A 25,602-nucleotide genomic window follows, 5' to 3' on the forward strand; every position below is an offset into this window, starting at 1 on the left:
CTGAACACGCTACTTGCAAAACACTGTGACACACCTTGGCTGGTAAAAGACTAGTCCATTGAAAAATGACATGTCTGGTTGTATCTAAAAATTCTTAACACTGTTTTGATAGATATATTCCACCGTGTTCAGAAGTTCAGATTTTAAAAAAGAAGGTGAGAGAGCTATCTATCTATCTATCTATCTATCTATCTATCTATCTATCTATCCTGTGCTGTAATTTAAAATTAATGGTTCAGGCATTATTTTTATATGAGGGACTAGAATTTAAAAAAACAATAGCTGTTGAATATTATTTTTAAACTATTTATTTATTGTAGCAGCCACAGCCCCCTTGTAATTCAGGTTGTTCTTTTCACTCCAGGAGGGTAACAGTCCTCTGATGGTCTTAAATGCAACAAGTATCCCTTTTTAACCCTGAGAAAGCTGGCTGTTGGTAGCCCATGCCAGGGTTGACAGCTTCTCAGCAGTTGACTCCGGGCCTCTTTTTCCTTGGTTGAGAAATAACTTCATAATCAGAGTGTCCTCATCTAGTGAATGGGATTTCTAAGCACGTAGGTGAGACTCACTTGCCTGTGCTTCTCTACTCTTTCTGCAATCAAATTCTCTCACAAAGACAATTTATCTTTGTTCTGTTTCATATGCCCTCTCTGTGTGGAAATCTGGGATAGGTCCAAGAAGCTCTCATTACTCTGAGGTTAGCTTCCAGCAACACCCGATAGGCTCTTTTTTTCTTTCTCTACCCCTTCACACCTCTCAATTCTACCTGCTCTTTTCTCAAATGGAATGGGAAAGTCAGACATCATGGAGATCGTGATTCTTTCTTCCTTTTGCAGCCTTTCTGATTCTAGTCACACCATACAGCATGGTCTAAGAGCTTTCAGTTGCCACCTTACTTGTAACCTTTTCCTTGGAAAGAGTTGCTGGGTGAAAGAGGAATGCAACTTGTTACATAACCAAGCATAAATGTGATTATTTTCTGGGTCTGATGCAGACTGTCCCTTTCTTCATTCTACTGCATTCTGGATTCTCTTACTGAGACCATGGTGGCTGCCTTTTACTGTGTTTCTGCAGGCCGGGTAATGTTTCCACTGGCCAGGGAGCATTGCAAGTATTTTTAAATTCTGCATTCTTATATCATTCTAAGCAGTGAGAGGTGACTGAGTGAAGTATAAAGTATATATTTTCTAGTTGCTAAAATGAAAATCAACTAAAAATACAGCTGATTAAATAGGAGGAGACCAACCTTCTGACAACAAATGAATCAACTTCTGCTGTTTGTAGTACTGTGACCTGTCTCCACTGTTGCCTGATACCGTTAGCAATTCTGAGACACCTCATCAACCAGAGCTTAAGTCTGTCTCTGTGTGCAACTTTGGAAAACAAGGCTGTTCTTTCTGTTCATCTTGGCTTGATGATTTTCAATGGCTCCATTATTTTGAAGCTAATGACAGCTTAGGGTTGTACAGCTGTTTCTACTGTTGTACAGCTTTTAAGCACAAACTACTTCTGACTAAACGCACAGATGAGGCTTTAACACAGTCTGGATTCCCTAATTGGAAAAAGGCTCCAGACAAATTTGAGAGACAACACGCTTCTTTGTTTTATAACAAAGCAGTTGATAATCTTCACAAGACAAAAAGAATGATGGTGACATGTAAGTTTTCAGACTTCTCAGAAGGAAGGAAAAAATGGGAAGATCCTAATGAAAACACTAAGTAGTACACATTGTCTTGCCAGAGAAGGACTTGCATTGCAAGGCCATTATACTGAACCAGCTTAAAATGCACCCTTAAGGAGAGAGCTTGATGCAACTTTAAACAACTATTTTATCTGCGGTCAGAATATTATTTTGGTACTTGAAAGTGACCTGAAAATAGTGAAGACAAATTGACATGTTCAGTTATAGAAAATGAGGTAATGGAAATCATGGCTCTAACAATCAAAAGGGGAGAATTTATATAAAGTTGTATACAGTTGTGGTAGATGAAAACACAGAGCAAATGGTTTTGTGCATGTGATTTGGAGATGATAACATTAATATCCATGAGTTCAGTGAATTGTACAATGTATCTTGTTGTAAGCAAGCTGCTTGTTCCCAGAGCTGACCCAAGCAGGGTGTGGGGCTCCGGGCAAATCAGCCCATGCAGGGCCCCATCCCCGCTCTGATCCCATGCGCCCTGGACCTGTAGAAGCTGCCCCTGCCATCAGCTGTGGTGGTGGCAGTGGGGGGGTAGCGAGTAGCTGGACATGGAGTCACCGTGGCCGCTCCACCTAGCTCTGTGGGGCCCCCCAAAGTGCAGGGCCTGGGGCAGTCACCTCAATTCACCCCCCTCCCCCCCCGCAGGGACGGCCCTGCTTATTCCAGTGTTTCTCAACCAGTGGGACATGTTTCACTGGTTAGATGTGAAGATCATGTAGATGGGACTTCAAATCATAGCCTGACTGAAAAAATCAAAGTTGTTTTCATGTCAAATAGATGAATCAACAGATATCTCAAACAGTGCAGTTTTGACAGGATTTGTTTGATATGTGGGGTTTTGTTTTTATCATGGTGGCACCAGGGTTTTTTGACAAAATGGTTGATGGGACCTAAGGTGCAGAAGGCTGAGAACCACTGGCTTAGTCTGTTGGCTTTGGCAAGGGACATGCTACCTGAGGAGTTCCTCAGCCAGTCCTCCCAACCGAAAGTCTTTAAACAGCAAACAAGAAAACAAGACTCTATGGCCTGTTGTGAGGACCAGTTCCTTATCACCAGCTCTCCCATAGGTGCAGCTTTTCAACAGGACTGGTTGTCCCCCTCTTAAGGTGACAGACTATCCTTTTACACTTGTATGTTGGGGGAGCTCATTGTATTAATAATTAGAGATATATTATGTTGCCTAAATCTGACGATCAATAATTCTAATGGAAAATATTGGTATGATGCTGCTAACAAGGCCTTAGTACCAAATGTTAAAACCAGATTGCAACAGGAGATTTCAGAAGCTACCTACACCCATTACTATGGGAGTGCTTTGATTTTGGAATGTCAGGACATTATTCAAGAGAACATAATGCAATGGATACTCTTAAAATTATTTAGAAAATCAAGTAATTCATTTAAAAGTTACCCAAAAGAAATGATATATTTCAGGATATAAAATATGAGGTATTATTTACATTACCAGACATCCATATCCTCTATCCAGCACATCAAACTTCTAGTGGAGAAACATTAATTTCAGTTTTTGAGAACTGTCCTGTACTATGTACAGCATGGGAGGTTGTAAAGGAAATACCAAAAAGATCTTGATATGACAACTTGAAATGGTAATATAGCAGTTCAAATGGAAAAGTTTAATTTCCTACTTGATATGGAAATAGTATGGAAATACACATGGAAGACAATCTAGCCAACATTCTGCAAGGGATAGGTGTTTTGGCAATGGAAAGCCATATGAAAATGATAGTTTATATGCTTTGGTCCACCCTGTCAGATGAAAGCTAGAAATTATTCTGGAAGCAAATTTACCAAAAAAACCTTTCAAGCTGGATATAGCCAATGCCTCAGCTTTCATGGAAAAGAAAAAAAAATGCAAATAGGGACAGATGAGCCTGGGCCTCAAATTCAGCAAGGAAACTTCTAAGTGCAGCTACTTTAAAGTAATTGATTTTGCCTTGTCTAGTATTCAATCAACAGTTGAATAGATTGGCTACGAAACTATTCAAAATCTTGAAATGCTCATAAATAACTGAAAACATTAAAAAAATGATGTTCCAACATGAACCATGATTTATTGATTACTCATCTTTATCTGTAGTGTGTCAGCTGTTAGTTTATAGAGCACTTTTGTTTCTTTTTAAAGAGAGAGTTGACAATGTTTTCTGGGGTTGCAAAAATTTTAAGATTTAAAAAATGTTCGCCTTGTGGAGCAGGATAGTTCAAGAACATTTGAAGATTTTTATGAAAAATCAGTAGAAACATCATCCACTCAAAGATAATAAATAGTCCAGTGGTGAGGGCACATTTTTACATGAAAGAGTTTCTAACTAGGGACTCAAACAAAATATTCTAGGTAAGTGTCCTAACTATAAGGCTGTTGGATATTCTGGGGTGTATCTTCCTCAGTCTGTAGAGGTTGTAGAATTTCCATACTCGGAAGTTTTTAAAAGCAGGTTAGCTAAACACTTGGCTGGGAAGATTTCAACAGTGATAAACCTGCCTTGAACAGGGTTGCACTAAAATATCTCCTGCAGTCCCTTCCAGCCCTATTTTTCTATGCTTCTAGGGCTGAAGCATATGTGTGTGTACCTGTTCCTGTCTTAGAAGCATGGAAAAATAGGGGTGGAAGGGACAGCAGGTGGTCATCTAGTCCAACCCTGCATATGTATGTATGTATGTCTGTGAGATATCTTTGAGGAGGGGTGTCAAACTCATCTGGCCCCACAGGTTGGATAGGATCCGCAGGCTGGTTCTGCATGCTGGAGCCAGCATGTGTCCTAGAGTGCTCTCACTATTCAAGGGCTGTGCTGCATACTGTGTCTTCTGTGTGGCACAACCCCAAAGCTGCCACCGCATGCAGAACAGCTGCTCCAGGACATGCAGCTGCTCCACAGTTATGCTGCACGCAGCAGCTACTCCACTGCTCCAGGACACATATAGCATGATCCTGAAGTGGATGGAGGGGGCCCCATGTATGCGGTTCTCTGGCATGCTCCATGTAGTGCTTATGGGTTGACTCCAAGACCCACGGGTAGCCCCAGAGCCAGATGACAGGGCTCTGTGGGCCAGATCCAGTCTGCAGGTTGTATCTTTGACACTCCTGTCTTAGAGCTTAAAGATGTTGCAGAAGGATTAATTTTGAGAAGTTGAGGGCAGAGGTCACCAACTGGAACTTTTCCAGATTTTGAAGTTATTCCTTTTACTCGTGTTTTCAAAAGCAATGTTTTAATGAATACATTTGTGTCATGAATAAATTTGTCAACGGAGGTAAACAAGCTTCTGTTTTAAATTCAGAGTTTTCTTTACTTATTAATGTAATCTCTAAATTGGGGTGGGCGGAAGGGGGTTGGAAGGCTAAAAAAGTCCTTCGCTTTTTTATACCCATGAGGATTTAGTTGTCAGAACTAAGGGTATGTGCTTTCATTTACCCTAACCTCTTCCTACCATGAGAACATACTGGGCTTCTTCTTGAACTATCAAGACTCAACCCTGGTGGGCCCTGGCATAATTCCAGTACTCACTGATACTAACCTCTTTCCTTGGGCGCTCTCAGAGTTTGGATATGAGCCCAGTTGTATCCAAATACTGTAATTAATAATACATCAGAGTTATTTCAGAAATGTCTCTGATTTCTGTAGGCAATATGCATTCTTGTTCATTCTGTGATAAACTAAAATACACTGCATTCCTTAAACAGAAGGTAGTCCATTTATATGCTGTAGAAAAGATTTTCTGTTGTCCTACTGTGATAACATCAAAAAGAATGTCTCTACTTCTCTGTATCAACATTATGAACAAGCAAAGCCTTAGCACTCTAAAATCATTATAACTACATTAACACCCAGGATGTTATTCCTATTTTTGTTCAGTTTTGGTTAGAGAAGAACCAGGCTCTAACGATATACTTACACTAATAGAACTTTGTCAAAATTATTTTTCACATTTGGGAGCAATTATTTTGTTATAAATAATATATCAGAAAGAGAAGCTTGAAATATGAAGATTATCTATTTTAATATGCCAACTGCTTTTTTACACCAGCTGGACCAAGCTGTACATATCTTTATAAGCCACATGGTGTCACTGAGAATTACAGTGTCCTAAAAGGAAGTTTCATAAAATATGTTGCATAAAGAAGGAACTTTTGTGGTTTTATTTCTCTGCAGGCTAAAACTGATTGGGACAAAATTCTCTTTGATGTTGATGGAGTTATACCAGAGGTAAATTTGGCCTTTAGTCTTTTATTACTCTAATTTCTAAAAAAAAAAAAAAAAGTCACACATTCTGCAGCATTTCAGAATGGCAATATGATTATCAAGGAACAAAAGAATATCTTGTTTTCAGTTCTTTTTTGAGGGCCTTTCAGACCTGAAATACTAGGATATTGTTTTTTAGATTGTGGCAGCCAGAGGCCACATAAAATTTCCTGGCTACAATCATACAAATAACATATTAAGAATTTCATATAAGTTAGAACACGTTAGATATTCCTGCTTCAAGTATAGGGTGTTAGCAGCTGAGCTAGAAGATGAATCACCCCTGGAACCTGGGAATAGAAGGCACCTCCCTGGGTCATCCCTGCTGTTGAAGGCAACTGTATCATAATTCCAAACCCACCTTAAAAATAGTTTGATTGTTTGTTCCCACTTGTCTTACTGGAAGGCTGAAGTAGTGGTGGGATATAGCCTTAAAAAGGATGATCTAGAGAAATTTATAAACAGGGTTACATTATGGGATGTATAATCACACATTCCTATTCCACTGAAAATAAGTCAATGGCACACATGATAATTCACTTATGTTTTATAAATTGTTACAAACTATAAAGCTTGCTTTTGGTCAGTCTGATAAATACACCTGCACAGATTATTAAAAACAGTATGCATTGATCAGGAAACAAAGCATAAGGGAAATAGCATATCAGACAGAAATAAATCTGTCATTACATCTACTGCTTGCACTATTTTATTTGACCAGATTCTGGTGAGCCAGCTCCACTGCAAAACCTCCACAGACATATTGTTCTGATATAAAACTTTAAGTTTCATGCAATGATTACATTGGAGTTTCAGGGGATATAAACAGCTAATGAAAATTTTCTCTGGCTCTTTTATTTAATATGTGCCTATGTCTAGCTTTTATTGTTATGAGATAAATATAGCTTAAAAGACAAGGAGCGTAAGGACAAATCCCCAAATATCCTTTTAATAACTAGGAGGACCAGCATTGTTATTTTTCTTCTCTTGGCCATTACTGACAATGTGGAGGACGGTATATTATACTTTTTAAAGGGCTCGAACAAATGCTTTGCTTCCAATATTGCCCTGAGGCAATGAGGCTCTGCATTCACTCTGAAACATCTGTGCCTATCAGGCACAATCTAGCCTATGACAAGCAAAACTCAAAGGTCAAGACTCTTGGCAAATGTGAATTGTTAGCTATGTAGACTTTAATGGAACCATGTTGACATATACTCATTGAGAATCAGGCAACTGTTGGTGTTTATGATGACACATCCAGAACTCCAAGATTTAATATAAGAAACTGTGTAACAGAGTAGTCTGTCCCCTGAAGAAGGGGCTGCCAGTTAAGGACATTCAACTGTGGGGCATTCTGCTAATGAGGAAGTGTCATGCTGGGAGCTTAAAACCCAGAGGAGAGAACAGAAGGGGCAGGTTGTGAGGGAACAGTTTGCAACAAGGAGGGAAGCCAGTCTGCTGTACTGGGGAAAAAACCTGGAGCAGAAGGTGGATCTTTTCTTAATATCTGGAGAGCATGGAAGATTTATTTGGAGTTTCTTCTGTTTGTGTTATTAGAGACTGTAGTGTGTTTGGTGGGACCTGAATTGCTGGAGGAGCTAAGAGCGGTGCAAAAGGCAGTGGAGTAAAGGACCCACTTACAAACTGTAAAGCATTTGCTATTGACTAGCATGTCAAGCTTCATATGATTAAAGGGCTACCTAAACTTAAACTATTTACTAGTGTTCCTGCACTACTTGATTGGGTTAAAAATAAAATCAATGGGCAGTTTGGACTGTGCAAGGAATCCACAACTGGGCCCACAGCTGTAAGCGTAGGGACATGCAGACAACAGGAAAGCATCACTAACTGCTTACTGCTAACAGCCTAAGATTTTTATGAATACAGTCCAACTATTACAGTATACTGGCTGTGAAGGGTGATTTCCTAAACACCTTGATCTACTAGTTAATAACCCTGCCATTCATACATTCTCTGCAATGCATCTTTACAGGGGTTTGTGTATGACAGAAGTGATTTGCATGCACAAGCAAAGTTAATTCTGTAACATTTGGAGTTCTCCCCAATTCTCTGGTTATGAATGTACCATATTGAGACTAATGAATTTCATGGTTGTACATTCAAAACATGCACTGTAAACCTCTGAAGCCTGGAAACAGTTGTAATATATTTATTTTTCTTGATGACACTCCTTTACTTCTCTTCAGATTTTAAAAGTTCTCTTATTTTAAATGACAGAACACACAATTTCTCTGCAATTTCTTAAGATGCACAATGTATTGAAAGATACTGGCTAGTATAAAACAGAACTTTGTTGGGTATATTTACACGAGACGCTACATTGCTGGGCACTAACTGTGACAAGGCTGCTACTGTGCAATAGCAATACACTACTACGCAGTAGTTCATTGCTACTGCACAGTAGGGTCAGAAACAACCCATGCGCCACCGGACTGTGCAGTACCGGTGGGTACTATGCAATCATTTAGTACTTACTGAAGTACCACCTGCACAGTGGGGCACATGTGTAGATGCACCCTTTATGTTTTTATTGGCTCTTCTTGGGGAAAAAGTGATAGTTGTGTTTTATGGCCTGTGTTTTGCATTTTGCATACTGGCTTCCATTCTACCCATTAGAGCACGCAAAGCAAACTCTCCCTGTGCCTGGAGAAGGGCGTTTGTACCCAAAAGCTTGTAAAGAACATTTTCCCAACTATTTAGCTAGTCTAATAAAAGATATCACATTTACCCCAAAGAATCTTGTCAGCCTATGTCCTTAGACCAACACAGCTACAACCAAAACCCCTAATAATTGTGTTATAGTCATATTCATGCTTCTCTCTTGTGGTACTGGGTAAAACAAGGAAAATAAATAATAATAATAATGAGTCCAATTTCTGAAAAATTAATGTAAATACATACTTCAGGCAAACAGCAATGATGCATTTTTAGGTTGATTCACTAGTCTATCCTAAAGTGCTGTCCAGTGCTGAATTTGATTTATTTTTTATTATTATTCAACCATCTCATACATATTCAATGTTTTGACTGCATAATGATTTGTTTTTGTAGTAGGGAGGGAGGAGGGAAAAGATTATTGACATATATGAAAAAGAGCAAGCATGTTTTGATTGTAAAATGATTCTTCAAATTACTTTCTATGATGTTGGATATCTGAAACTAAAGAAAATTTACCAAAATACAGGTTTGCTAAAATAAGAAAGAAATACTAATATTTTTTCTCATAATATAAGAGGCCTTGGTGATAAAGAACAGGATATTGTAGTCCCTGTTACTGGTCAACTGAAAGTTTTGATTTGATGGAACTTCTATTCTGATGCTTGGGATCCAAAGGCAGACCATGTAATGAAAGGGCCAGTTCTTTAAGACAGTGTCCCAGAATGCCAGCTTTCACAGATTTCAGAATCCTGCAAGAGATGTCTAGGATATTGCAAGACTGGGTCTTGTCCTAAGGAGGTAACTTTTTTCATTGTAGATATCAGGTTTCACTGATAGGCCACATACTCATTGGAAGGTTCCATTCAAAAGTGACAAAGTCACAGGTGGCATTAAGTGCTTGTCAATCTGAACCATGATTCACGAGAACAAATTCAAACTGGAAGGAGATAAAATAGTCTCTACAACCCATGGACATGCAGTAAAGACTCTCTCATGCAGCCCAAGGATGTTTGACAAGCAACAGACCACTACTTCTTGACCTGACTCTGTTTTGTCACAAATTCCATGACAGTTTAAGGGACAGATTGCATTCAGTGTAAATTATCCAAAAAATTTAACATACACCGCACCTCTTACAAAAATAACAATCTTTATCAGCAAAGTTTGGGTAGCTAGAGCAGGATTCCACAAGTGAAAAGGAAAGAGAAAGGAGTAACAAATTAAAGGCCTTAGTTCTGCTCCTGAAGAAATCACCAATGTTTTATAGCTGGTTTCAGTAGGAACAAGATAGTTCTCAAAGACCACATCTACACGAGATGCTGACTGCACAATTGTTACTATGTAGTCATTTAGTACTTGTATAAATAAGTACTAAATGACTGCACAGTAACCCAAGTTACTGCACAGTAGCACCGACAATTGTCTTGTTTGTGATGCTACTATGCAGTACCATCATGTGACAATTGTTGCCATGCTGCTGAGCAGTTAGCATCTCATGTAGAAGTGGCCAAATAAAATCTTCCTCAGATAGTAAGCTCAGGATTCATGATAAAGCTGCCTTTAGTGTATTTAATTCACATAACTAGCACTTACATTGCAGACAATACATTCAGACATTGATCTTGCCAGCATTAAAAACTCAATAGTATGAAAACGTAACTTTTTCTTGAACAGTGGCTCTAGTGAAATGGGTCCAAGTATGGCTTAGCGGGTGCATCTAGACAAGCACGCATGTGCAGTTTGTGGTGCTGCAAACCACATGTAATGAATGTGCAACTCTGCGCTGCACCGCAAATTTGCAGCACAGTGTCAAAATTTGATATCCTGATGTCCCAGTCTCAAGGAAACCCCCCACCACTAAAAAAAGTGGCATGGCATATGCAGCAGCAGCATGTACCACCAAAAGCAGAGCCTGGACATCCAGAGCTGTGCTCTGGCTGCCAGCCAAACTCTGTGTGGCCAGACTGGCACTGCTGCTGCCCCAGGAGGCCCCCCGGGAACCCAGGTAAGGCTGCTGGAGCCAGCACAGGTGTTGGCCCCAGCCTTCTTTGTCCCATCTGGGGCAATTTGTGTGTGCTGTAACGTGTGTGCAGGGGCATGCCCTGGGGCACAAAGCAGCAGCACAAATATGTACCACAGCAAACACATGCCCCTGCATGTGGATACACACCCTGCATAACTGATGTAGGTAAAGTTCCATTCCTCCCCCACTTTTTTTAATACAGATGTATTAACTGTGTGCAATTTACTCACTAGAATATAATTTCACTCTCTGGACCTGCTTTCCTTTGTGACCTCCTATATTTACTGCAGAATATAAACATGATTAGTTTTCCCATTGAAAATATTGTTCTGATTAAACAAAGCAACTAGTAATACTTATATTTCCCCCCTTATTTTAGTAGATGAAGTCCTAGAAAGGTATATTCTGCTGTGCTTCATCTTCCAAATCAGTCTGAAGATGAACAGTGAGTAAAAGCAGAGAAAATCTATGAAGCAAAGGAACCCAGACAAAACCTAATATCATCCTGAACAGCAAGCTGCAAGTACAGATGGTGAAGGAGTAACAAAATGCATGCTAGAATGGTTATTAATTTCTCCAAATGGAAATTTTCTACAGATCAACATAGGTGTACATTGTGTGTGTGTGTGTGTGTGTGTATGCACATGTACATGCATATACACGCACACACAATCACAAAATGTATGCTTATGTTCATCTGTAAAAAAATTCCACTTGAAAAAATTAAAATAAGTCATAGAATAGCCCTTCTGGCATGCACTTTGTTACCGCTTCACCACCTCTAATTGTAGTGTTTGCTTGGTGGTGTTTGTTGTTTAGGGTGATATTAGGCTTTGTCTGTGTTCCTTTTGTACATATATTTCATAGTATGAATAATGGTTGTGTATGTGTATATATATACACATATGTATGCACATACACACATATATATACTGTATATATACATATATACAAAATACACACACACACACACACACACACACACACACACACACACACGTCTATGTATAAGAATAAAAATATCCATCAATTATGCTAAGGGCTATTTCAATCAATTCCATTAGAGAGACTGTTCAAGAAAATCTTACCCATGTATAATATTGACTTTTTCATACTGTAATACTAACTGATACTTTCCTAGGATGTGTATTTGTAGTGTGTGGTTTATAAATATCAGAAAATACTTGCAAAGGCTAGAAAAATAGTATTGTTTCTTTTTTAAATTGCACATCATATGTGTGTGATGAATAGCTATCTAGGAAAATTATAGTGCAAGATTTAGGAACTTTAAAAATGGAAAAAGTAGGACTTATATGGGGTAGTAATTTTAATTTTGTTTTGTTGATGGTTTAATATAACATATATGTTACTTGCATGTGTTCTTGAGAAAAGATCTTACAGGCCTCAGATAAAATATAGACTGGAATAAGGAACTTCGGAGAGGCTCAAATATTTACCATGCTTTGCCAATCAATTCTTTCTATAGCACTTAGTTATTTAAAGTGAAATTCACTGGCACATTGTCCATAACATGCAATATGTGGGTAAAATCCTCTGGCTCCCTTATTTTCTACATTGGTGCCATTTATGTGAGATTTGAGAGAGAGAGATATTTCACTCAAGAATCTTGAAGTAAAACATGTCCTGACATGTCAGAATCGTAACGGCAGTCTTGTATGAGAAATGTTCATGTAACCATATGCAGAGGTAATATGTATTACTTCTGTAAAGCTTTTGAAAGATGCCAGGTGGGTCTGGGCTAGGAAAGATTCTAGTCAGAATCACTAAATATAGGCAAAGGCAATACTAAGGAATGCTTTTTTTGTTCATCTAAGTTTCTTGGTTAGAAGAAAATGACATTCTATGATTCTTTATTACTGCCAAATACTACCCAGTAATACATTTTGCCTGATCAGTTTTGCTATTTCTGTAATCTGATTGCCTAACAAAGGTTCTAATTCATGTGCTTTATGGAACAACTAACACCTAGAATTTACTAAATCACTTAAGTCGCTACCAACATTTATCTTTTAAAGCAGGTATTTTCCTATTAAAGAATAAGAAAACAGATAATCTTAAGTAACCTTTTAATTGATATTATTGTGCCACTGTCTTAGTACTGTTTTCCTCAGTTGGCTCTAGATTTCATTAATTTTCTAATTTAAATTCTAAATGTCCATGCTACAGGAAATTACATTATTTCAAAAGTTGTTATATCTCATATCAACATGAAAAACTGAAATATCAAAATATTTGATAGAATAAAAATAAAGTTTTGTTTCAGTCTGTTGAACTAATCAAAACACAGTAGGTAAGTGAATTCCACATAAAACTGGAATTTTTGTAGTAAATTGCATAGTGGAGTGGTAGGCTCTAAACCTGATATCCCTAATCTCTCAGTCAGCCTTACATCCCAATCTCCTTTTCTGGACAACATCTCTTCTGAAGCACCAAGAGCCATGATATTTGACATGGGTTTGTCATCTGGGTGGGTGTGCATTTGGAAGATAAAGTCCTTCAGGAAGTCTGCGCCCATAAGTCAGTGTGCCATTACTGGGAAATACATTTCAATATTGAACTGATTTGAAAAAAAAAAGTATTTCAGATGAGTTCAACAGAAATGAAATATACTAAACCAGGTAATAACAATCCAAAACAATTTTTTAAAAATGAATGATGGAAAACTGAATTTTTGGCAAAATTTAACTTTTTGCCAAAAATGTACAGCAAGTGTATTTTCCACCAGAAAAGTATTGATGGAAAAATCAAAGCTAGCTCTAATAACAGTTCTCAGAATTTCTTTTAATATACCACTTCTTGAAATTGAAGCAATCCAGCATTATTGAAGTAATAGTAATAGTTTTGCTGGATCCAATATTGCGTGGCTGGCTACATGCATACATAGATATATGTACATGAGTACAATGGAATACAAAACAGTGGATGAAAGGGATCTTGGAGTTATTGTTGACTCCAGGATGGACATGAGCTGCCAATGTGAGGAAGCGGTCAGTAAGGCCAACCACACTTTGTCGTGCATCTATAGATGCATTACAAGCAGGTCCAGGGAGGTGATCTTTCCCCTTTTTGCGGTGCTGGTCAGGCTGCAGTTGGAGTACTGCATCTAGTTCTGGGTGCTGCACTTCAAAAGGGATGTGGTCAGCATTAAGAGGGTCCAGAGGAGGGCCACTCACATGGTCAGGGGGCAGCAGGCCAGGCCCTATGAAGGTAGACTAAAGGGCCTGAATCTATTCAGCCTCCACAAGATAAGACCAAGAGGGGAATTGGTGGCTGTCTATAAACTCACTGGGGGGACCAGCAGAAAATAGGTGAGACTCTGTTCCCCTGGGCACCACCTGGGATAACAAGGAATAACCATCACAAATTGATTGAGATCAGGTTCAGGCTTGACATCAGGAGGCATTACTTTAAGGTCAGGGCTGCCAGGCTCTGGAATGGTCTCCCAAGGGAGGTGGTGCTCTCCCCTACCTTGGAGTTCTTCAGGAGGAGGTTGGAGATATCTGGCTGGGATATTATGATCCCAGCACTCGTTCCTGCCCAGGGCCAGTGGGTCAGGCTTGATGATTTTTCAGGTCCCTTCTGACCCTAGAAACTATGAAACTATGGAGCATTTTCAAGTATGTAGTAATCAGGTGCTTGTTATACCTGTAATGCTCATGATGGGGTTAACTATGTTGCTTAGAGTATCATTTCCTTTACAAAAGTATATTGATGTATAACACTTAGCAATACAGACATCAATTATGAAACAAGATCAAGCAGTCAAACAAAAACAAAAAAACCCCAGCAGCCTAGTGAAACTTCTAAATCCTTTAAAAAGCTAATGTGCTTTGGTTTTTAAAAGGTGTTTGATGTCCTTGAATTTACCTTTTGGCCACCACCTTGTTTCTAATCCCCTAATACCTTTAATAGAGTCCTTGATAGTTTCAAGTTATTAAACATTTTTGGAGGATTATAATTGCTATTACTAATTATTATGATGACTATATAATAAATATTCATCATATAATTGGGATCAAAATGTTTAATCCAAGAAATGTTTAGAGCAGTGTAAAACACCCTGGATTTAATTAAGGTAGTTAGAAGGTTAGGAATGAAATTTTAAAAGAAAGCCTGGGGCACAGGGGTGGGGGAAGGGGCCATTTATGTACTTTTATATTTAGTTTAATTGTTAAACACGTTTAGGTTTGATTTCAGGGGAAAGAAGAGATCCATAGCAACAAGAAAAAGAAGTCAGCTAAAATTCAAGACTAGGATTAAGGCCAGTCAGAATTTACATTTGCTTTACCACACTTCATTTACACAAGTCATTTAATCTCTTAGATCCATGTCCCTGTGTTGAGTTCACTGCATGACTGAAGCCTTCAATTGCACCCTTGTGAGAGAAAATATAAGGCTCTTGGGTATATTTCTGATAATATTTTCATCAGATTTCTAATATTTCACTCATTGTTCTTCCCACTTTTTGTTATACTTATGTTTTGTTCCTATTGAGCTTGTGTCTTATTGATCTGAATAAGAGACTATAACAACTTTACTTAGGTTCCCAGGAAATAGCTAGATCCAATTAAATGTGGGTTATAACACTGGCTCAATATGTTACTCTATTACTGCAAACAGACATCACATTTGTCCTGGGACCAGCTATGCTGTGATGGCCCAGAATGAAGAAGTTGGGGAACTGGCATATCCAGCATCACGTTTTCAATCAAACTGAAAGACTACATGACTCTCCATGCTGGTTACCATCCTGTGTCCTTATGAACTTCTGCCACAGTATCTTGCACCTGAATTGGCACTGGGACCAGTCGTGGTTATGTCCATGGGCCATCATTTCCTTTGCCATCCATTCCAGAGTGCCTACTATTCCTGATTTCACTTGATGTGTTCCACTACCTCCTCCCCAGTCTAGTTGCTACCACACTTTTTCATGGTGCTGCATTCAGATTGAGGGGCTATGGTAGATGGAGGTTGAATGGGTATGTGCGGTTATGGAAATCTGAACTTAGACTGGGTCTGATGACCTCCCCAAAGGGTTAAATGGATGAGGTCCCTGATGGTTCATGGGATTGGCAGTCAGTTCAGTGGATGCAGGCACTGATGCTGATTTTGGTTGTATGGTAAGCAAGTTGACATGCTGGGCAATTAATAGGTGGAGGCATCTATCTGGGGCTTGTCACCTTTGGGCAATAGTGTTCTGTGATCAAAGCTGGAGCGGCTGCAGACAGTTAAAATATCTCTTCAGCTTCCGAGTTTGCCTCAGTTTCAGGACATTAGTAAAAAGAATACTTGAAGTACAAAACCATTAACATATATAGGTAGGGACATATTTATTGTATTATTTAAAAATAAAAAGGATTTTAGCTCAGGCAAAATAATTTCATTTTTTTAATCTGAGGGAGGTCATTAACAATGTTAGTCTGAAGTCAGGGAGAAGGTAAGGTAGAGATGTACCTTACAAGCTAACTAAATCAGAGATGCATACACTTGTGAACCTGAGCTCACTTCATCAGATTTTTTTTAACCTGTTACAGAAGAACAGAACAGTTCTTAATATATACATATATTCAAAAAAGAATTGTCATTAAAGTTACAAACTCAATCAGATTGTAGGTAACACAAAGTAGTGGTCTCACATCAAAGTATGGGAGAACTACCTTAGCTCTACTCAAATGTTCTGTTCTAATTATCTGTCTCTACCACTTCTGATGCCCTAAAAAAGTGGTGGGCAGAATATAGCCCACAGGTTGAATCCAGCTTGCTAGGCAATTTCATCTGGCCTGTGGGTGCCCACCAACTAATTGTACCCCACCCAGCCCACGTGTCTTGCTCCTACCCTTGTCCATGGAAGGTCCCAGTCCAGTCAGCACACAGCTTCTGACCAGGGCTGCCAGGGGATCTGCTCAGCTTTCCCAGTGTCCAGTGGCTCCTCCTTGTCTCCCTGCTGCAGTGATCACTGTGGGCAGTAGGTAAGGAAGTGGCAGGGATGGGAGGAGCTGCAGCTGGGTGAGAGCATGGAGCATGGGTCTGGCAGGAGAACAGAGCACATGCCCAGAGGCATGGCAGGAGTGCAGAGCTCAGGTAGGCAGGGTGTAGGTGTGATGGAGGGTGGGAGTGTGGGGATCCCTCACACCCTCCTCTCTATGGCACACATCCCCAGCTGCCGGTGGCAGCAGCAGGTTGTGGGCACTTGGGGTGCTTGTGGCCCATGCAGGAGCTGCTGCCTGACAGTGCATGGCTCCAGCCAGAGCTGCACATGGCTGCAAAGAGTGCAGCTAGCCCGGCCTGCCTCTGTTGTGCAGGGCTTCCTGCTGTGCATGTACAGCTCCCAGCACCTGCGCACCCCGGGGGAAGTCCTATGTGATGGAGCTGGCTGCCTTCCCAGCTCCCTGCTGCTACAGAAGCAGGAGGCAGGCTCCCTACCACTTCTGGTGGAGTCCAGCAGCTGCACATGACAGTAGGCAGTGGGGAAGGCTGCCGGATCCATTGTATAGGGCTTCTCCCAGTAGCACACAAATGCTGGAAGCTGCATATGGATTGTTAGGAGCCCCATGTGATAGTGATGGGCTAGCTTGGCTGTGCCCCTTGTGACCATGTGCAGCCCCGGCTACACACCATTGGATGGCAGTGCCTGCATGGGCCAAAAGTGCCCTGAGTGCCCACTATCTGCTGCTGCTTCTGGCAGAAGGGGCTGTGTACTATGGTGGGGAGTATGGGGGGGTCTCTCACACCTCACACTCTTCTTCACACCCCACAAACACCACACACCCACACCATACCCCCACAACCCTCCCACGTGTACACCCTGCCACAACATACCCTACACCCCCCCACACAAAGCCACACCACTTCACAACCCCCCGACTCCTCACCATACACACACACCCACCCTAACCACACCCCATGCACTCCCTCATACACAGTATACAAGAGTAAGACTCTATTTTTAGTTATTATGCAGTCACCTCTATATATAGAACACAAACACAAATCATGAAAATATTTTTTGTAATAAAATTAAAATATGTTATAGTAGGTGTTTGACATTTAGTATATGATTTGGTTTTTATTTTGGTTCCAAATTGACAACCCTCTCGTCCCAAAAGGAGTACCTTAGGGGGCAAGGGGAGGGATGTCCAGTGGCAAAAGTCAGGGGTGTAACTTTTGGTCCCAAGATGGTAACTGGGGACAGGGCAACTGTCAAGGGGCGGGACTACCCTTGCGGCCCTTGATAGTTCATCAAAACTTATTAAGAAGCCCTCCAGCTGAAATAATTTCCCACCCCTGCCTTAAAACCTTTTTTTTTTTTGATCTTCCAAGTTTTGAGACACTAAAAGTTCTTACATATTTTCCATCATTGTAATACTTGAGCTATTACCAAATGTTAATTAATTTAACCCCATATTACTTTGTGAATAGGAATGTAGTATTAGTTGTATCTTACAGGGAGAGAAAGCTGAGGTAACATAAACTGTCCTATCAAATCTACTTATTTAAATGATGTTTTAAAGTTTGCACTAGAAGCCTGTGGCAGAAGCAGGCCAAAAATTGATCTCAGACCAATCATTACCTCCATCTTTTAAACCTACATCCATATATCTCAAGTGTGAAATCAGAAAAACAACATGCCATATGTTGGCAATGCTGTTTTTAAGTTAAACAACATGAGTATTTTTATGTTTGTGAGCCCTTCATGGATCAGTGATATAGCATAAGATTGGATAATACCAGGCCACTGGCAGATGTGAAAAAAACAAACAGAAAACACAGAACTTTATTGGAAGATGAAGTATATCAGTTTCACCCAGCTCACTAATTCAATCAGGTGTTAGATAAAAGCACCAAAAAGGCCTGCTGAACCACGTGATATATACTGGGGCTGTGCAAAGCTTCAGTCACTGGTTTGATCTGGTGCAGATTCAGCCCAATTCAGTGGCTGACTCTCTGAATCCAAATTGAAACAGGAGACCCTTTGATGTCTCCGAATTGAATCAAAAACCTTCAAATTGATTTGGAGAGATTCGGAAAGATTCAGACATAGGCACAGCTTTAAATGTTTTTTCTACATACCTCAAGGTAGCAGGTGGCTCATCAATGCTGCGATGCTAGGGCAGATGGAACATCCCACAGGAGCATGGGGGACCCTCAGTGCACTCAGCAGGAGACCCAGCAATGGACCAGAAGCATTTCTGGTCCACTTCTCGGTTCGCTGGGGTGTGCGCTAGGGGGCCTCCCTGAAACCCCTGGCTCAGCGACAGGTGCCAATTGCCAAGCCGGGGGGGCACCAGAGGGCCCCCAGTGCACTCCCTGGTGAATCCGGAAGTGGACCAGAAGTACTTCTGGTGCACTTCTGGGTTTGCTGCTAAGCATTCAGGGGGCCACTCTGTGCTCCTGTGGGATGCTTCATCCATCCCAGCATCTCAGTGTTCATGAGCCGTGCCTGGTACCTCGAGGTATGTAGAAAAAACATTTAAAGCTGTGTCTATGGCTGAATCTCTGATTCTTCGAATCAGCATTGAATCTTCAGATTTAGATTCGGCTGAATCAAATCGGGGACAGTGATCCAAATCAACTAATTGAATTACTGTCCTTGATTCATGCCAAATCCAAATCTGAATCGAATAGCGCCCGTTTTGCATACCCTTAATGCATACACTGACATGATGGCTTTTTTGGGCATGCACTGCATTTAGCATGGGGGCATGCCAAACTTAAAGTAAAACATTGCTTTGTTTTTTTCCAAATCTGTAAGCAGCTCCTGTGTTTAATCTCTGAAAATTCATTATTCAGAAATTTGGGTTGACATGACATACTAGCAGACGATAGCAGGCACTTAGTACCTATACAATACCCTACATGATTTTAGTGAAGTTTAGTTAAATCTTGGCAATACAAATACAATAGCTGACAGGATGACAGGATTTAAAGCTTATACATATATTTTTTAAAAATATTGAAACAGTGTGTTCAGCAATATTAGTTTGATGTGTGACTTCCATGAAAACTTCATGGTAGGCTTATGGATGCTAATTCTTCTTTCCTCCCATGCTGACATCATACTGAAGCTATTATATTAAATCTGCATTTTGAAGTAGGGAAAAGAGGCATTACTAAGTCTTATTTTCAGCTATTGAAAAATCATTTGAACCCTGATTGGAGTAAATCCATCATGTAAATTTAGACAGCAAAAGCTCTGAGACCCCAAACCAAGAGACATTAAATAAATGAGAGCCTCAGAGGATGTGAAGTATGATATTCAGCTAATAATTTCTGGCTTATAATAGTCTTGCAAATAAAGTATATGCAGATTTTTATAGATTTTTTTGTAACCATGCAATAAAAGCAAAAGTTTGATCTGCTCTTTGGATCTGATTTTTATTAAAGGATTACTCTTTTGCTTTCTTTCAAAGATTAGTAAATTTCCTTTTAAAATATCTCTTGATCACCAGTCCCTTCTCAATCTAATAAAAGGTCTCCACCATAGAATCTGCAAAAAGGTTTATAGTCATATGCTACATTGAACAGCCATGGTAAATGGAACACAGTGCATGGCATCTATGAGAGGGTGAAACAAACCTCATGACAATTCTGATTTTAAACTTACATAAAAGTTACATCAATCTATATCCTTAGCACATCAGGATATGAACCGGTGAAAGGGATGTGGGGAGAAAGAATGAAGACACAGTAAGCTTCAGCTTGCTTTAATTATTGCTTTATTCCCAGCTTTAGCTTTTGACCAATTATACTCTTAAATGGACAATTATATAGTGTTTGTATGTAAAAACACACAGACTTAAATGTCAAAATGAGATACTACAAATGGTTCTAGAATTAAAGTATTCTCTTTAACATGATTTCATCGGAAAAAAAATACCAGCTTGCAAATGGGAAGGAGGAGAAGAAGGAAGTCAACCAACTTGAGTTGGTTGTTCTACCACGTATTCTTTTAGGCCATCAGATTGTCAGGGTAGTATTTTAACTATCTTCCACTTCTTGTACCCATTATATTAACTCATTCTTTAAGACTGAAAAAAGGTTATCTTGAAGTGCCAGTTAGGAAAGCATCCACTAAGAGCTAATGGCTCTTTGCTACTCCATAAAATTATTCACTCTAGATTTTTGAGGAATTTAATTCACTGGTAGCACCATGCCGTCTTCTCAGTTGACATGGGGTATAATGGGGACTGATGATTAAAAACTAAGCAACCAAAATGAAGTAATAGCAGTCCAACATGAAAGATAAAATAGATAGAAGCCAGCAATACCGGAAAAATATTTCCCCTTTTTTAGGACACGGAGAGAAAACAAAAGCCCAAAGCAGTTTGACCCATATGGTAGCATTGGAGCAATGTTGTAGGTGTAAGGATCCAAGAATTATGCAAGAGGCATATTCCTGAGGGTGATGTGTTTCATTGGACCAACTGCATGGTTGGGATAAAGTTAGACAAGCTTCTGAATGCAACACATTCTTCCTAAGGTCTAAAGGAGGAAGCAGGCACAGCTGGTAGTATTTAGTGTACATGGGGCCAAATTCTTTGGCAGCATATTTACCCTAACTTCAGCTGAGTTAAAACCATCAAAGGTGATTAGCTCAGGATGTTTATGAGAATATATGAAATAGATCACCATAGAACACATACTGGGCATTTATGGAATTATTAAATTAGATATACGTCCATCTCAGAAAAACTGATCCAAACAACAACTCATAACCTTTGGGATAAAGGATCTGTAATCCAAACAGATATTTTGCTTATCAATTTAGGACGTTATGGGCTGAAACGAAACCTGGATTTGAATATTTCCCCATGCACCTCGATTTTGTGGTATTTGAAATCTGGATACAGATTTGAATGTTGTGGTTTGGGATGTCTCTAATGGAAATATATTAATTAGTATGTAGCTGTAAATTTTTAAAGGAGAAGCAGATCATTTTCAAGTGATAATTTACATTATCCTGGATAACTTTTTGACTTCTCCCACTAGACCTTTTCCTAGAAGATTTTTCTGCGCTATGGCCCCTTTTCACTCCCTCCAGTATACTTGAGGGGATCTGAGGCAGAATTGTTCTAGGTAAGACAATAAACAGAAGCAAGCAAACAAATCTGGCTAGACAGAAGGGGAAGGTAGAAGAGGAGGGGAAAAATAACGTAAATTAAACAATTTAGATTATTTGAGGGCTCCCCTCCTCTTTTCCTCTAAATGCAAGACATTTTGTATCCCCCTTCTCTGGTTAGAATTTGTTTCAGCCAACTATATCTCTGAGCATTTGACAGCTCTTTTTGTCCAAAATAAGATTTCACTCATTAAAGGGAATGTCTAATGAACTTTGTCCATCTTATAGAAGAAAAGGTTCCTGGGCTTTATGACACTATGTATTCCTGAAGGGTGCTGTGTACCATAGGAATACATGCCCTTGCCTTATGGCTTTTTATTTTGTGAATGTGATTGATCATTTGACCTCACAAATGTCACCAAAATATAAAAATGAAAAGAATTCAAAAGAGTAGCTATTGTTTTCCAAAGTGTCTACTCATAAAAAAATATAATTAAGATTCACCTTTTTCTTTCAAAATATTCCTTCACTGTAACATGTTTACAGATAGGCTGAGTGAGGACAATAGATTCCAACATGGTGGTCCAGTGACATGCTCAAGGAAATGGTAGTACAAAAGTTGTGTTATAGCCACGATGGTCTAGAAATAGTGTGAGAGGCAAGGATTTCTCAGGGTGATATCTTTTATTGGACCTATTGTATAGTTGGAATAGAATTAGACCAGCTTTAGAATGCAAAAACATGGTTATTTAGGTCTTGCATTTCAAAGCTTGTCTAACTCTACCCCAACTATACAGTTGGTCCAATAAAAGATATCGATCTAAGAAATCCTTGCCTCATGCTCAAGGAAATACACTTAGTGATTCTTCTAGCTTTTATATGTTAGATCTAAATGGGTGCATATACATGTTCATTAATGTGCTTTTGCTACTGTGCATTACATTTAGTACATGTAATGTGAGATACTAACTAAATGCATGTTGGCTGCCCTAATGTGCAGTAGCAAAAGTGCATGCTTTTTTAGCAGCACTTAATGTGCAGTAGCTTAATTTTATTGCGCATTAGTATATTAGCATGGTTTTTGCCATGACTCTCTAACGCACAGTAAAATAGGCTACTGCTCACTAAAGCACATGTGTAGATGTGCCCAATGAGTTAGTCTACACATGTGCCAGACTGCACAGTTGTTGCTATACAGTCATTTAGTATTTGCTTAAGCAAGTACTAAATGGCTACACAGTAACTGGCATTACTGCTCGTGTCCTGATGCTGCACATGTCTTTTTCCCATATTACTGTGGAATAGCATTGGTGGCATGGTTTGTGCCTGCTGACACTACATTGCTGTAGCAATGACCTTGCTCAGTGACATAGCATCTCATGTAGATGCACCCAATAAGTATTATACTACTTTACCTCTTATAAATTATGATTCAGGCTGACTACAGTAAGGCTTTGTCAGTTTGAGCCAGTTAAAGATCTGGCCCTACATATAAATCTTAAAATAGTGTTAATTTATTTCTCAGTAATTTAGTATATTGTTCTCTTTTAAACATATGCCAAATTCTCATTAACCCACTCACTGCAAAGCAAAAAAAAAAAGAACTTCTATTAGCTTGCAAATATTATATTTTGAATGAAGACTTTGCTTACTTAATAACTTATTTATTTCATACCTAGTATTTCTGTTTAAGAATGTTCAGGAGAATCTCCCCAAATATTTATCCTATAGACAAGATAGAGACAGGGGAGGTATCTGCAGGACTAAAGGCAGAAGCAATATTTCACTATTTCATATAAACCTAAATAGCAATGCAGCACTAAAAAAAATGATTTTGTCTTACAATGGATTCTAAAGAAGTACTGCTGATTTAGATAGCTGCTTCTGGAATTTACATCACTGAAGTTTACGAGGGAGACTGCTCACGTTTGTGGCAGAGAAGCCATAAGTATGTTGGAATTCCTTCATTCTTTCACACATTTTTCTAGAGAGTAGTTTATGCTTCATGATGATCAGATCTCAACTGACACATGGAGGAACATCAGAAGAGTTTGCTACTTTTTTCCTACTTCACTATTCAAGCTGTTTTTACTCCGTTTTTCTGCGTACGAGCAAATAATTGTTATCTCTAGTTCCCTCTTCAATAGAGGGCTCCTTGCTTAGTTAGAAAAGTTACAGTCTTTTATATTCTCCTTTATTCTGGACTCCAATTTTCCATCCACGTGACCAAAGTATTTCTCCTTTAATGAACAGGACAGTCTCCTCCTTGATGGAATATTACCCTATTCTCAGTAATGTCCTCTCAGGCTGAAATACTTTTCACTGCTACACTCAATCTTGAATGAACTGGAAATAGAAGACCTACAAGTTTTTTCAAGTTCCTTTTTAAATGTAATTGCGTAGTGTGCTGCGAATTTAGCCAAAGACTTGCCAAAATTATGGTTAGATGATAAGTTTCACTACTGTAACTATTACAGAATCAAAACTAATGTAGAACTATTGTGTTTTGGAAAGCTTTGCAAATTCTTCCTCCAAAGAATAGAAATTCAATTGACAAAGGATAATGTTGAAAATTGTCCCTCCCACACAAAAGCACATAAACATCCCATATTGTTTATATTCAATATATTTATATATTCAACTTATATATATATATATATATATATATATATATATATTCATATCTCCTGAGAATGGCAAAATCTGCAAATAAGGCACTGTGTTCACGAATGCCATCTGCGTTCAAGAACTCAGTGCCCCCAGTGGCTGGGGAGCGCAGCAGCAGTGGTGGCAGTCCAGCGGGAGCAAGTGCAGACGGAGCTCCCGAGGAGCTCCTTTAAGTGTATTTAAGAAGCAGGTTTGGCATTCGCGAATATTTGAAACCGCGAATACTGAACCTGCAAATAGTGAGGGTTTCCTGTATATATAAAACCAACCCATAAACAATAATGCCAGGCAACTTCCCAAATAGCTGAATGGCCCAATTTTTTAAGGCTTCACATTGCATGAAAGACAGATGCCAAAAAAGTATATCTTCTCCTTTCTGCACTGTTAGTAAAGATCATTATTATAATGACTGACATGCAAGTCTAGGAAGCCATGGATCCAGTGGAATACATGCTGTTTGGTTAAAATATTAGACTTCCAAAGATTCTATTATACTGAAGTCTGCAGTCTTCTGATGCTAAAGGCCTTTTTTTTTTTTTACTGTTTTGTCAGTTTTAGAGACCTAGGTAGCTGTACTTTGAGATACTGCTTTTTGTTACTCATTCTCACTCTATTCTGTCTGCTACAGTAAAATGACATTTATGGAAATCCTGAAGGTTGTCACCTTAAAAAACAGGGACTATGTCTTCAGAAAATAATTCAGTTTTCATGCCCATTTAAGCTTTGGGCTGCCGGCAGAGACTAAGGTGATTGTTTTCATGTGGACACATCTTCACCAGAAGATGGACTGAGGCCACTCATTAATTGCACCCAAACTGATGAAAAATCAATAAGTTCTCTAAGTAGTGGTGACGATAATGGGTAGTCATGTGATTTGTCTAACTCAAGTCATCTGACTGAGACAGATAAGACATGGTATCCAATTTCTTACTAGTACCTATTTTACTTTTATTACTACAGTCCTTCTCCCACTTTCAATTTCAGGGTCTATATCTATGGCATTTGTTTTGGTTTCATTCAGCAAGCAAATATTCTCCATTCATGCACACGTTCCCTGATATCTCCTTGAAATATACATATTTTTGTGGGCCAAAATCTTCAAAAACAGAAATGTATCTGAGTGACTTGGGAGCTCAAATTCTATAGGAAGTCAATGCAGATAGTGGTAATATATTACCAAGGTATTTTT

At 39.2% G+C, this 25,602-nt stretch overlaps 1 protein-coding gene and 1 long non-coding RNA gene across 2 annotated transcripts in view; both read right to left on the minus strand.

The window, feature by feature from the left end:
• RORB (RAR related orphan receptor B) overlaps positions 1–25,602 on the minus strand; it is a 206,919-nt gene that overhangs the window by 133,190 nt on the left and 48,127 nt on the right. The window lies entirely within an intron of this gene.
• On the minus strand, positions 13,967–25,092 carry LOC109297586. The gene is made up of 3 exons (XR_002097357.1): positions 25,078–25,092; positions 18,650–18,657; positions 13,967–14,092 (listed from the first exon to the last, which is right to left on the minus strand). It is a non-coding gene; the product is annotated as an uncharacterized LOC109297586 (long non-coding RNA).

This window comes from Gavialis gangeticus, unplaced genomic scaffold (assembly GCF_001723915.1).
Source record: "Gavialis gangeticus isolate Ggan-Ray unplaced genomic scaffold, GavGan_comp1, whole genome shotgun sequence".
NCBI lineage: Eukaryota > Metazoa > Chordata > Crocodylia > Gavialidae > Gavialis > Gavialis gangeticus.